At 27.7% G+C, this 15646-nt stretch overlaps 1 protein-coding gene and 1 long non-coding RNA gene across 3 annotated transcripts in view; one reads left to right on the top strand and one right to left on the bottom strand.

Annotated features, from left to right (window-relative positions):
• LOC107436426 (otoferlin) overlaps positions 1 to 15646 on the bottom strand; it is a 362347-nt gene that overhangs the window by 194335 nt on the left and 152366 nt on the right. The window lies entirely within an intron of this gene.
• Positions 5900 to 15646, top strand: part of LOC107438946 (uncharacterized) — an 86525-nt gene continuing 76778 nt past the window's right edge. The window contains exon 1 of the long non-coding RNA XR_001583463.4: positions 5900 to 6010. This is a non-coding gene — a long non-coding RNA (uncharacterized LOC107438946). The remainder of the gene's footprint in view (positions 6011 to 15646) is intronic.

The raw sequence follows: 15646 nt of genomic DNA, 5'->3' as shown, positions 1-15646 counted from the left end.
ATGCAAAAGGTAAAATTAACATTTAGGGGACCAAACTTTCCGCTCTCCCGATTAAATTATTGCGACCAAATTTGCCAGATTGCTGCTGGCTCCTATATTTTGAAGGTCACAAATCCGAATATGTCGAAAAAAAGGTACGTTCATTCAGAAAAATTACGTTTTTGTGTGTGATTTCTTGACTTTAAAATAGGTTCTTAGCTAATTAATATTTGAGGTCACTCCCTCAAACAATTAAGATGGAGCTTTAGAACGTGCTTCAATTGTTAGCTTAAAAGTTACTCAGGAGGTTTCGTTGATTTTTATTTATTTATTTTTTTGCGCACTGTACAATATATGTGTATTCAACGTATGAATTCACAGTGCGAAAAAAAATAAATGGACCACCGTGAATTACTTTTGATATAATGATCGGATCTCCCCGTTTTAGTTCACAAGAAGATGGGATATGAAGGGGTGACCTTCAAATATGTTAAGTAATTTGCTCACCCAATATAAGAATAGATATGAAATTACGAAATGAGAAATGAGATTAAGAAATTAGACACAAAAACGTACTTTCTCTTAATAGACATGCCTTTTTTCTTTGATAAATTCGGATTTCTGTCCACCGAAATATAATAGGTAGTCGCAATCTGGGAAATGTGGCCTCCATCGGTTTAATCAGGAAAGTGATCCAAAGTTTAGACCGCTTAATGATAATTTTACTTTTTGCGTATTTCACCAGGTTTCGGAAATTCTTTGAGTGCTTCAAAAATTTTTGCGCATGATTATACGATTCGTTTAATCAAAAATAATTTGACGCAAAAAAAAAATTTTTATACTTTATTATTTTATTAAATAATTATTTAATAATAGACGAGAAAATTTTGAATTTTAAAGTACACAATTTTTTATATCAATTTAGAGAATGCTATTTTAAATGGCAAAATGCAAAGTTTGAGTCAATAGTTCATAAGAAATAAAATTCTGAAAAATTCGTATTTTTTTTTAAATTTAGTTTCTCAGGAGCTATATTCAACTAATTTCACTCAAATTTTGTATTTCGCCATTTAGAGTTGCAATCTTTAAAATGATGTAAAAATTGCTTACCTGGCAATTTAAAAGTTTTCAACTATTATTAAATAAAATAAGTAAAAAAATAAATATTTACGGAAAGTTATTAGTTTGCATAGAATTATCTTTGGATAAACGACTTTTAACTTTTATAACTTTGTGCAAAATTTTTCAATTCGCTTAAGAAGCTCCCGAGATATAAGGAAATGCACAAAAAGTAAAATAAACTTAAAGGAGTCCAAACTTTGGGCTGCTCTATTGCCAAATCATGGGCCCCATATTTCCCAGATGGCGGCTAACCCATATATTTTGGGGTCCGTATGCGTCGAAAAAGGGGTATGTTTATTACTGTTATCAATTAATATAATCCTTCACATTTTTGATAATCTCTGTTTTTAGTACCTCTAAATATTAGGGTTTTATCATTGTCCGCCGCTACAAATCCTATTATTACATGAAAAGTTATTACGGCATTCGATTTATTTTTATTTTGCATACTGTATAATAAATATTATTTTTTTAAAGTCATTCAACAATTATGTTTAAAAGTTGTAGTAATAAAACATTTAAAAGTTTTAGTATTTAAGGTAGCGGCAATTTATGGATTTTAAAACAAAATTTTAAAATCTCTCCCACTAAATTTTCCTAACTGCATTACGGATTTGTTACGACGTCAGAATTCCGAGCTTATTGCTTTGCACTGTAAACACGCAGTTTGAGCTACGTCCATTTTCTTAAATACTTTTTTAGAGTATGTGTATTTTTGTAAACACACTTTTTGAGCTATGTCCATTTTTGCAAATACGCCTTTGAACTGGTCCATTTTTGAAAACATATATTTTGAGCAGTGTCCATTTCCGTAAACTCTCATTTATATCTATTTCCATTTTCATTAAAACGCATTTTGAGCAGTGTCCATTTCCGTAAACTCTATTTCCATTTTCATTAAAACGCATTTTGAGCTTTATCTATTTTTGTAAATACACATTTTGAGCTTTATCAATTTTTGTAAATACGCATTTTGATATAAGTTCATTTTCGTAAACGCACATTTTGAGCTGTGACCAGATTTGAAAGGTCAGCAACGAAATGTTAAAAAAGAACATTTCATCTGTTACTACTTAATGTTATGCATGAAATAAGGAATAATACATAAGTAATAGGAATCGTAATTTTCTTTAAATTTTAATCTTTATAACTTTTAATCATTTTAGAGAAAAAGCAGTATTTTAATAACTACTGTTGAATAAAACGGAGATGTAATTTACATTTTTACGTTTAAATTGAGAATTATCATGTTGCACTCTCGCATTTCATGAACCTAAGACTATTTATATAACCTTTACGAATTCTTTATAAAATTCACATATTGTTACAACATTTAAAACTCAGCTTAATTTATTCATACTTTAATTTAAAAATAACAACACGTTATATAATTGAAATTACCATCAATTTCATCCTAATCACAATTTTCAAAATTGTTATTATATCATCTTATGAAGATTATATTTTGTGTAACTGATTGAAATGAATTACAGCGATGTAAATGAAGCGAAAATAAATAGATGATAATATTTTACAAATTCAAGGGAACTCCAATAAATATGTCAGTTTTAAAAGGATGGGAAAGTTACAGCATAATAATTCTCAATAAGGATTTTATTCAAACCAAAATATCTTAATTTTTGAGTAACGAAACTACATCATTTAGTGATGGGAAATTAAATTGTAAATTCAAAACTATAATGATTAAATATTCATAAGCAATTTATCATAAGTTATCTATGCGTTAAAAATGTTTGCATTTCTATTTAGAATTTCCATGCTAAATTAGAGAGCTCTAGACAATATAGTGTAATCTTAATTTAGAGTAATAAATTATTTAGTTCCGGTTCGAGTAATTTGTTTCAAATTATTGTTAATGATGTATTAAACTGTTTCATTATATTTCTTTTATGCATTTTATGTATTTTAAAATTTCAAATGAATTTTAGAATGAATTTCACAATTTCGAAAAAAATGATGAATTTAAATTGTTGGGCTTTTTTTATATTTTTTGTATTTGAAATTTGTTGATTAAAATAAATTGCGTTTCATATTCAACATCCGTTAGTTACATCCCCGTAAAGGTTTCAAATCGATTTTAAATTTAGCAGATCAAGGGCAAATGTAAATAAATATATAAATACAGATAAATAAAAAATTGTTCTACACTTCTCAAAGATGAATTCCCATTCATTTGTATTTTAAAAAGATTTAAAATCCTAATATAAAGTAATAGTTAATATAAAGTAAATATCCTAATATAAAGTAAAGTAAAGTAAAAAACACTATCAGCTTATATATTTCATAATAAACTCCTTGAAAAAAAAGTTTTAAATCTTATTAAATGACAATGATCCAAAAAAAAAGGAAATTTGAGTTCCATATTTGACATCCTAAAGTGGGAAATAAATCGCAAATCAGAAAATGTAAGAAATAATTTTGAAATTTGATAATATATCATTTAAAACATAACGACTTGCTAGAATTTCACAATCTTAACCGTAATTTATTATAGTTAACTCATTTCCAATTATAAGATTTAGTGAAGAGGAATTCTCCACGTTAGTGTATTAGATGTAATCTTCCTCGTAGACGAGGCTATATTTACATTATCCTTTAAGACGAAATTTTAACTAAGTACTTCGTATTAAATTATTTATATTATGATTTCTTAATAATATAAAAAGACTAATACATCCAAAATACATTCAGAATCTAAAATAATGTTGTTAGCTGACTAGCATATGCCATAAATTGCAATAATATAAATCATCCTAAATTCTTAAGTTTCATCGCCAACTCTATAATTTATAACCATTTATCATAAAAAAGATTTATTTTAAAAATTAGACTGAGATGGATTTAAATATTTGGTTAGTATATAATAGTATTAATTTTTACAAATTTTAGTCATTTTTCAACAATTCCTTAAAGTCTGTTTTATAGGGTTTTTTTCGGTTTGGGGAATTATTATTAAAAAATTGCTTCCAAACATAAGTACGGTTTAGTTTGAAAAATTCAAAAAATTGCAGAATTCCATGCGTTGCAATCTAGTTATAAATCACAGCAAAATTTAATATTTTATATGAGAGTGATAATAAATCGTATGATACAGTCCATTAATATTGAGGTGGAATTTAATCAAACAAATTGAAATAAAACAAGTATAAATTTTGTTTTATACTATAAAAACAAGGTTTTATCTATGTTAAAACATTACATGTTTTGAATATTTAAAATTGTCTAAATTATTTATAATATCGATCTTCGTGTTTCAGGCTAAATCACTTAAAACGATAGAAAGATGTTAATAAATGGAATTGGACTTCTTGCCAAAAATATACAGGCTTTAAATTTAGCTTGTCATCTTTATCGGCTATTTTATTCTAGGAAATATAATCAGGCAACGTTCAGCTCTTAATATTTTAAAAAAATAAACGAAGCATAAAACATAGTTTTTTAAAAAAAAATTACAATTCATTTGATGCATTGCAGAGTAATTCTTGAATAATTAATTACATATTACACTCATAAAAAAATTATATAATGACAAAACATTTAAATACGGTCATGCAACACTAATTATAATACGTTTAAAAAATGTGTCTCTGTTTAATAGGTATTAAGACACATTTTAAGAGTTGTAATTTTCTGTTTAAATATAATTTTATTCTTGAAAGATTAAAAAATGTTTTTGTCTTCAAATACGGAAACCTGTAATATGAGTTTTAAATAAAATAAAAAAAGACGTAAGATAAACTAAAACTGGAGTAATTATTTTTCAAGCATCCATAATTTAAAAAATTATGCATTTAAACTATCACGAGGTTTTAAATGTTATGAAAAATAATGCAAGCATAATAAATAATTAATGCGTTTTCTGAATAATTTCAGAGTTGAGAAAAGCTACATTTAAAAAATTGTTTAATAGAAGCATATTAGAACAGAGAGTTTAAAAGATATTAATAATTTTAGCATTTTTAGCATGTAAATTCTTTTTCATCTTATTAAGGAGATCTTTTGAAAGTAATTCAGAACTCAGTAGTTCCCTTATTAGAGAAATCTCATTATTTTATTCCGTATTAAAATTTCCTTTAATTTTCCATCGGTTAACTTCCTTTTTTGGAGTAACTTAATTGTTAAAAATTCAGGATTAAATTACTGCTTATAGTCCCGGTGCATCATGCGTAAGATCCATTTTGTCGTAAAATACATTTTCATCGTAAAATATCATACCCGTAATTTTTACTGTAATATGTATTTAACTTTAGTGATTCGATGATTTTACGGTAATTATTACTGTAAAAATTACAGTATATCCGATGTTTTGTTCCGTAATATGTTCCGGTAAAAATGGATTTTACGTTGAAAATTATCGGCATCCTGATAGCCAGTATTTTTTTTACCGAAATTTGATTCTGAATTTTTGACAGTGTTATTTTGTTATTTTCTTTGAAATTCTGTTCCTGAAAAGTCTTTTGATTATTGAGCTAAATTTATAATACATCCATTTTTATGGTATTTGTTGTGGTTTTTTTTAGGTTGTTTAACTTCTGTAATGTGCAGCACAAATTTAATCTTTTGCTTACTTGAATAACAATATTACTCATATGAATAAATTTCATCTTAACTGGATCAAAAAGGCCTCAAACAAAACAAATTACTGTCTAAGTTATAAATTTGAAATTCAAATCATTCAAATATTAGAAATTTAGCGTGATTTATGATTAAATAATAAGAAAGAAGAGGATGAAAATTGTAATTCTTTGTTTGCTTACAAGCTTTATTTTTTATTGCAGAATATTTTTCTCCAATTAATTGAACGAAGGAATTAAAGCAGCTTTCGTAAGTGCTAACTTCGGAGATGATTTTTAAAGCTTTTTCAAAGTTTTTTTCTCGACTTCTACTGGTAAGAAAATAATTCTAACTTACATTTTGATCCAAGACATTTATGTCAGTTTCCTCTTTCGTTTTTTATGCTCAATGAAATGGTATGTTTAAGATAAAATTCTAGAATAGCCCACTTTTTGAAATCTCGCTAAGTTGACGATTGTTACTGGGATCGACGTTGCCCTTCTTTAAGAAAAAACAATAAAAGAAACAATTTAAATTATTACGATGATTTAATAATAACAACGATGGTTTAATAACAATAACGATGATTTAATAATAATGAAGCTGATTTTAAGAATAATAACGATGATTCTAACTGCAAGAGATCAAAAGTATAAACGGGGAAAAAATTAACCCTTTTACCTTTTTTCTAACGAAATCCAACTTTCGCGTAGGTATACATATCAAATAGCCAATCTGCTTTAAGATATTTGGTGGTGTGATCAGGCGTTCATATTAATCTCCCAAAAATACCTTGCGGAAACCTATTTCGGCGAGATTTCAAACACTTGCCTCTGAGTGGGCAATTCTAAGATCCTCCCTATGTTTAATACGTCACAAGATGAATACGTTTGTGAATACATTATGTAATTTTTTGAGTTCATTAGTTCGAATCAATTGTGCACATGTGCGCTTTTTAAGATTTGTTTTCATATGAAGAAACCCAAACAGAATCGAAATATTTATAAATTATTCAATCATTTATTCATTAAAATTTATTTTTAAAGATTTCATATAATCTTCAGGAATTTACCACATGCAGTCATAATGTTAAATATATATTATATACGTTATTATTGATTTGCACATTATTTTTCAAAACTAATTTTGTAAATAAATCAAGCAAATAATTAAATGTAGAGCTTAAGATACGTAGTTTGTGCTTAAGTTATAAGACAAGCAAACAGTAATGATATAATCTAGAAAATTGAAAATATTCAAATATATTATTAAAAATTTCTTCTCCTAATGATTTACATAAAATGACTTTAAAATAGAGAACTGAACTACTCTTAATTGAAATACATAATTAAGATTTCAAAGCATATAATAGAATAGAAAATATTTATTATCCTGTCAGTTTTAAAACATAACTGCTTGCATACTATTTTTGGTCACAAATAATACGGACACAAAATTCAGTTTTGCCTTTCAGTCATAAAATATCGACTTATGCTCAAAATTTTGTAAGTTAGATGATTTTCCTAGTTACTTCATTGGAGTTTTTTATTGCTCCAAAAGGCAGTTTTTTTATTGCACAAAAAGGAATATTTTGATTCTTGTCAGTTCTAAAACATAACTGCTTGCGATGCTATATTTGGCCACAAATAATACGGAGACGAAATTCAATTTTGCCTTTCAGTCATAAAATATTGAATTATGCTCAAAATTTTAAAAGTTAGATGTTTTTCCTAGCTATTTTATTGCGCTTTTTTTGCACAAAAAGCAGTTATTTTTGCATATATTGTTTGTTATAATATGGTTGTTTGTTGCTATATTATGTTTGTTTGTTATATTAAGAATATCAATTGTAAAATTATTAGCAAATAGGATACATACATATAGTTTTTATGAATCTGTTGTAACTTAATTAAAGGAGTGTTTCAAATAAAATAAAATGTTTTAGCGAGATATTTAATAAGATGTATGATTGTGTAAGAATAGTTTGAACATGCATTATACTTCTGAAATGATACAATTCTTTTCTCGAATTGACTTCGATACAATTAATCATAAGTAAAATCAAAATTGTCATGGGCATAATGCTTTTTTCTTAAAGATGGAAGCTGGCTGTATAATTTAGCGAGTAACTCTGCATCTGAAGTAATTTCTGCAATTATTTATAATGCTGAATACTAGGACTGGTCTAACTAGGTAGGGTCCCGCAGTGGATCAATCGCAAAGACACACTTCTCAGTAGAACACGGAAGTCTAGCATCACTGACTGCTGTAAAGTAACCGGTTGGGTGACCACTTTGGTCATCCTGCGTAGGGACCGAAGTTGTGCAGCATTGGTCCTCGTCAAACCGTTCTACCGTAAAGTGCTCGACTTCGCGTTCAGGTCTTCGGGCTACCAACGCTGGAGAGCAATCTCCTGCTTTGGTATAGGAGTCCTACTTACCAGCTAGATAGGGAGCGAAGCGAGATAAATTACAAGATAAACCATATGAGACTGAGTATTAATACTTATATTTGCGAGCGTCTACGAGTAAGGGGCAAAACCCACTAGTATTATTTTATTCCTTATTTTAGTTTGATAACGTATTAAAACATACTACATTATGCTGAAACATATTTTAGAACACGTACTTTATTTATTTATGTTTTCTAGTTTTTACCACGTCTATATCAACTTGCCTTCGTGTATGTCTGTCCGGGAGGAATTTTGTAATCGATTTTAAACTAACTTCCCGACTAGCTACAGACTTCAAATTTGGCACATAGTTCAGAATTGAATGACAATGCGTGAAAATGAAGAGAAAAAAGACATACAAAGTAAAATAAAATTAAAATTAAAGAAAAATTAATATTTTCGCCATTGTCTTTTGTTGTCGATTCGATTATTTCAAATTAGCGTCACATGTCAGTTGAAATGTTTTGCGTACAGTGAGTGAAAAAATAGAGATTTTGGAAGAGAGTACAAAAAAAATCAAAATAAAAAGTAATATTTTTTAAAACTACGTTTTTGTGGTGGAGAATAATAATTAAAAAACAAAAATTTGAAAAACGAAAAACGTGGCGCGCATGAAATACATAACAGTACATATACACATACGCATTTTCTTACTCATACACATGCACAGTCACATACACATACACATATACATCCTCATACACATGCATATACACAAACATATTCCACATACCTATCCACATTCAGATACAATTACTATTACAGATATACATACACGTATTCTCATAAGCACACATACACACTAATATAACATTACTGTTATGTATTTCATGCGCCCCACGTTTTTCGTCTTTCAAATTTTTGTGTTTTAACTATTATTCTCCACCACAAAAACGTGGTTTTTAAAAGTATTACTTTTTATTTTGATTTTATACATTTTATTTCATTTAATCATGGCATTACATTACTAACTATAAATACATCTAAAGTTAAATGCATATAAAATATTAGCATTTATGATGTTATTGATTCATAATTCCCTTCACTCTTAAGCTTAAGTGCTTTTGAAAATAATGATTATCTTTAAATATTAAACTCAAAATTCATAGCTAATTCATCAAATCTAATTAATAATTTGCGTTCTGCTCCTCTTCACGTATATTTTGTAAACCGAATACAACGCTATTCCAATCCCATTGCATTTTTCCTTCCATTTAAATAACTGATTGTGGTTTAATGTATAAATAGATTGATTAGAATATTTCTAAAAGCAATATTTCTTTTAAATGTTTGTCGTGTTTTAAATGTAATTAATGTAGACGTTTTAAGTTATTCTGTATCACTCCTATCTGGTTTTAAATAATTGAAAGATTGAAATATTTGCTGAATTTAAATCACATCTTCATAAATAATTTCATTAAAATAAATAAAATTGCTCTCCCAGTTTAATGTTAAAAAGCAATTTTAGAACCATGAATTACATTTATAAACTAAACATATAAAGTAAAAGAATTTTTTTGGTCAAATCAAAAAAAAAAATTTTTAAGCGCGTCTCGTTCGACAAGCGGCTGAAAAATTTTCAATGGTCAGGGAAAAATATTATGAAAATTATGCGTTCTACGGTATTAGTTAGTCTTCAGGATAGCATTATTGTGTAGGTCAGAATTTATTTTCTACTTTCCAGTTAGCCTATTTAAAAGAAATCTATTACTAGAAATTTCTAATTTATTTTATTATTTTTATTATTTTTAGTTTTGTTCAGACCATTAAAAACGAAAAGTGAATAAGATCCTATTTAGCGATAAATTCTGCTAGTAGTATTTAGAAGATGAGTGTAACGATAGCTATCTTGTCATCAAGCATGGAGTTGAAGTTGAAATTGAAACAATCTAGCTAGACGTAAATATAGCTCTTCATTCGGATTAACAACAGATTCAGAATGGCGAGATTGCAAAGCAAACCCTCTTGCCAACAGCGGACAAGGAAATGATTGAAACTTTTATTGCTATCAAGAGCAGAGCTTGAAATTTAAATATGAAAGTGCAGAGAGAATTAAATTTTGATAAAATAACCGTACCGTACGATAAGGACATTTCTGGTTATTTCTGATTATTAAACTAAAATATATGGTATTTATGCTATTCTTTTGGAATTTTTTCCGTTCATTCGGAACGTTTACTGGTTTTAAAATTACAGTTCTTATGTCCAAACATTAAGTAAAATATACTAAACTGAATGGAAAGTTTAAAAATGATTACTGTGCCCTACACTAAAGTATCATGTTATAATAACCAAATTTTATCACATATTATAAAACCTTATATTATTGATAATTTTATCAAAATCATAACCAAAGAGCTGTGATAAAATTTCCAATTTGGTGTTCCCATAGGGCCAGAAGAACGGTAAATATTACCATATTCTGGTAGCTTTGTACATCATTTTTTTAAAATGTGGCTAACATTTTCAATGCAAGATTTCCCGCTCATAGACATCGATTTACATAGAAAGAAACTAATGAAATAATACATGTGTAACAGTAGGAGTTCTCTTCAATATTAGTATTGATATGCTTTTTTTAAAATATAGGGTTGTTCATAAATATGTATACAATTTCAATTCTCTCATGAATCAAGATTCCTGAATTACAAGACTCGCATCTAGCCTGCAATCTATCTCAGCCCAAACGCGTGTATGGTATCTAAATCTAGTCCGTCGATCCGCTTAATTTTTACCTATGGCGCAACATTCCACGACAGAGGAAAGGTCATGCCACAGTTGCACAGAGGAATGCCACAGTTGCAGGACTACATTGATCACTTCATTTTACAATCAGATGGTGCGCCACCACACAGGTGGTTTTACGTACAAGATTACCTTGATGAATTACCTTCACAGATTACCTTCACAGACAACTTAATCATTGGTCACGCAAAAGACCTCACCTAACCCCTAACACTTCGCGACTTCTTTCTGCAGGGTTACGCAAAGGACAAAAATATTCGTCCAGTCCTTTATCTAGAGAAACTAAAATGACGTCTCACACCCATTTTTAATGGATTTATTTCAGATACCTTAACATGCGTTTGGGAGAAAATAGGTGCGCTAGATGTGTGTCGTGTAACTAAGGTGTCACACATGCTCCATGTGTGACTGTCTCTAACAAAACTCAAAATAAGCCCAGATAATTTTGCTGCAGGTAACATATAATGTCTTGCATTCTTCTTCATTTGCAGTACATCGAAACCGTATAGTATTTATGAAGCACCCTGTATTTTTTTAATTAATAAAAATCTAATTCGATACAACAACAAAAAAGAAAACACCACATTGAAAAAATTTTTTCGATACATTCATTCGCTTGAAATCTACGTCTACGATATGTTTATTGGAAAATTAGTACTTCTAATATTTTCTCGGTAGTTTTGGAAAAACAAGAAATCGTTATGGAACGCATTTGCTTTATTTTTGAAGCGTTCTTCAAAGTTTGTATAAACGACCTTAATACATAAGGAACGAAGTTTCACTGAATGTAGAAAGAAAACCTGCAGTTATTGAACTTATTGATTGTGGGTCTTATTATCGCTCTATTAAAATGAAAACGTTTCTAAAGAAAAACTTTGCCTTCTGAAAAAAAGGAGAAAAAATACCCATTTATTCTTTGAAAATGTAACTCAGTTCCTTTTTTCTCTCTTTTTTATTTAAATATTTTTCTTAAGTTTTTCTAAAAAAATCTAAAATTTTAAAACCCATTGTAAGTTTATTGATTCTTGGATAATTAATTTTAGAAAACTTACTTCTTTCAATCAATTTTTAAACGTTTTTATAAATAAATTTCGACTTTAATTCCATAAACTAAAAAAACATTTACCTACTCGTACCAACGATAGCACTTTGCGTCCAAAGTGTTTATTAAATGAAAAAGTCTTCAGGGATTGAAAGATCTTTTTGAAACAAATTTTTCGATTTTTTGAAGAGAAAAAATATTTGTTGTAATCTTTTTTTATTCTAACCAAAAACTGTCAAAGTTACAGCAAAAATACTAAAACACACTCACTGAATTTAGAAAATAAGAATCTCATTTTAAGCTGCAATCGACAGCAAACTCCGTCAGTTTACATGAAGTTGTTTATAGAGATGTCCAAGTCTGGAGGCTAAACTACATCAGTGTTCTACTATCATTCAGTCAATTTCCGTCATTGATGATTCGAAAATAAAACTGATCATTAATGGATTTCGAGTGAACATGTAAGAGAGTTGACGTCAGTTTAGGAATCTCTATACTAAGTTTTGTTCTTAAGTGAGTTTTTACAATTCAAATTTTTTACGGGGTTGGCGAGCGTCAGCAAGCAGAATGCGGGTGAACATCTTAGTATTACTAATTAAAAAGATTATCTATATCTATCTTAATCTATAAAATCTCCAGGCCTATTCACATCTGTATTTTAAGTATTAGTCTCTGATTTTAATAAGACCTTTAAAGTTCATGTCAACTAAACATCAAATATTTAGTATTTAATTCCTAAGATAGCGTTTTCTGATTTTCAAAAGCATGATCCTTCCGATTCCATTTGACAGTTTGATAGATTTATCTTAAGTCTTGCAGCATTCTGAATTCTATATTAAACTGCTTTGAATACTAATGTAAGATGTTAAATCTCGGGAAAAGTATTGAAAATGATTTCATATATTCAAAACATCTTCTGTTAATTCTTGCTTTCTATTTCTGTTAAGTTAGGAGAACCAGTGTGAATTTTCACGACTCGTATTGTAAATGCATGCAATGTTACAATAAATATAATTATGAAACTAAGGTTATTATGTGTTATAAGAATATGATCATTCTGTCCATTCCCCGATAGTTGAATTATTATGTACATGGCACTATGACTTAAGTGAATTTGAAAACGATGTACAATTTCATGTCTTTTTCTTCCAATCCACGTTAATGATCTATTTTAAGAATTGTATTATACATATGATAATAATTATTATATAATATAAGAATAAAAGATTATGTACACTTTTATATGTGTGAAACATTTTAAGTTAGTTCTCGTATTCTATAATTGTAATTTTGGAGAAATAATATTTTAGTGAATTAGATTACTGTGCACAGTAACCTATAGCATAAAAATAAGATTACTCTGTCTGTTTTATTACAATCGGATAATTATGTTATCCGATTTTCGATAAACGGGTTAGATAGCTATATTACGAATTATAATAACAAGATTCATGCAATGTATTTAAGATACGTATAGCCTTTTCTGCCAATTCCTCTTCTTGAAAAAAGATGGTAGTCAGAGTGACATATTTACATAATATGAAAATGTGAGTTTTTATACAATTTTATATCTATAAAACATTTTTGCCATTTCATACATTATGCTTGCCTTAAGCTCGGAGAAATTTATCGTGAGTTTATTAGAATACACAATCCTATTTGAAAATGAATGTATATTTATAAGTTTTGAAACCCTTTTTATGGTATTCAAAGAAATCATGGTTATTTCAAAAAATCATGGTCGTTTATAAGACCACTGTAAACAAAATAGGGGACAGATTTAAAAATAGCATAAATCATATAAAAATGTTTTGAAACTATAAAGAAAATCATCAATGACTAGGCACGAAATGTCATTTTGTGTCTTCACGTTGAGGATTTTTCCCTGTTCCATTGTAACGAAACAGCTGTTGCTGATTGCCATGTTTTTGGTATTATAAGTTTTTTTTATCAATATAAAATCGTTTTTTCCAATAAGCTAGTATGTTTTGTAAGTATGAAAATAAGTATATCATCAATCTAGTTACCTAACTGAATTGATTATTTTAAGCAACAGATGTGTAGGGTATATTTCCCATTTTTTTTACAGTTTGCACGATTTTTTTTCAATATCTTTTTGTGGTTTTAATTCTACACTTTTCATAAAGTCATCAGCTTTGTACGCATGGTTACCATACATACCTATAGATTTTGCTTAGAGTACGTGTCATTATCGCTGTTTTTAAGAAATTTAAGTACAGAAATTAAGTACAGAGGAAAAAGTAACTAGAAAAATAAAAATTACTTGAAAAATCAATATTTTTCATCATACAAGAATTTACGCAGATTTAAATTAAACCTACGCTAATGAGCCAATATTGATAAAATATAAGTAATTTTCTAAAATAATCAATTCTTAAAATACGCATATTACATATATATCATCTTTCTAGAAAGTAAAAAAACATATTCAAGCAAAATGTGAACTTTCATCCATTAATTTTAAATTTCTAGATTCTAACTATCTAAATCATATTGCGTTATTCTAAAGCTACTTAAATTTTAAATAAAGTAACTGTCACTAAGAAATGACAGTGAAAACTTTTTGATTTTGTTCTAGCTGGATTTATTGATTCGATCACTGTGCTGATTCTGTTTGTTTTTCTTTTATGCTACTTGCCCATAAAAGTGTATTAATATCAATTTAAAAGTAAGTTCAAAAAAATGGTTAAATGTTGAGGAAGCTTTCCCTTTGTTGGTTCAATTTATTTCAATTATTTTTGGAGACAAATTTTCAATTGCGCGCAAGAAACTAAATAAATCATCACATTACAATAGTTTTGGAATTTTACTAAAGTATAAATATTTAATTCGTTTTAAAATATAAATAAACATTTAATTATCATATTATATTGACAATGTATTCTTTTATTATTATTATTTATTATTTTATTAAAATTGCATAGTAAATATAGGCTTAAAGAGCATTTGTTTAAGTTATAATTACGTATAAAATACTTATTTTCTTAAAAAATATTTATTTTTATCGCATATGCTTAAAATTTCAATTACCAATGACAGTGACATGTGCCTTAAGCAAGATGCGTAATTTTTGCACAACCTAAGGCATTAATTGATTTTATAGTAACGAAATATATCAAGTGATGTAAATAATAACTAAACAGAAAGGAAATTGCGATAAAGTTTTCTTTCCTGTCGAGAAAATTTGCAAGAAAACTTCGATTTTTAATAATCTTTATAATAGGTGCAGCATTTTATAATCTTTGAAAGGTCTTTAATTTCACAAAATCGCAATAAATAAAATATGCTTTAATCAAGAATCTCGTGAATTGTTAGATTATTTGAATATTCATTTATGAATGAACCACCGAAAATTTATTAGTATGCGTCATTTTCGTACAGCAAAGACATAGAATAAATTAATTAAAGAATTTATAAATCAAATTTTTAATTATCTGTGTATTTTACTCTAGCTTAAAATGTTACACTTTAAAAACCTTTCATTAATAATACTTAGTAAATTACATAATTTTTCATCTTGTATTTGAAAAAACGAAAAGAAAAAGAACACTAATCATTGAAATGGATTTAACATTAATAGATTAAAGTCAATGATCGAAATTTAATTAATTCAAGCATTTTTAATCACAAATTAAGTTATAAAATGACTTGTTTATTTCATATTTCTCTTATAATTGTATAACCATTTAAATCCTAAAATTTGGAGAGAA

The sequence above is a fragment of the Parasteatoda tepidariorum genome, chromosome 2 (assembly GCF_982258835.1).
Source record: "Parasteatoda tepidariorum strain Cologne lab strain chromosome 2, Ptep-v5.0, whole genome shotgun sequence".
NCBI classification, from domain to species: Eukaryota; Metazoa; Arthropoda; class Arachnida; order Araneae; family Theridiidae; genus Parasteatoda; species Parasteatoda tepidariorum.
This window is presented reverse-complemented; position numbering and strand designations above follow the sequence as displayed.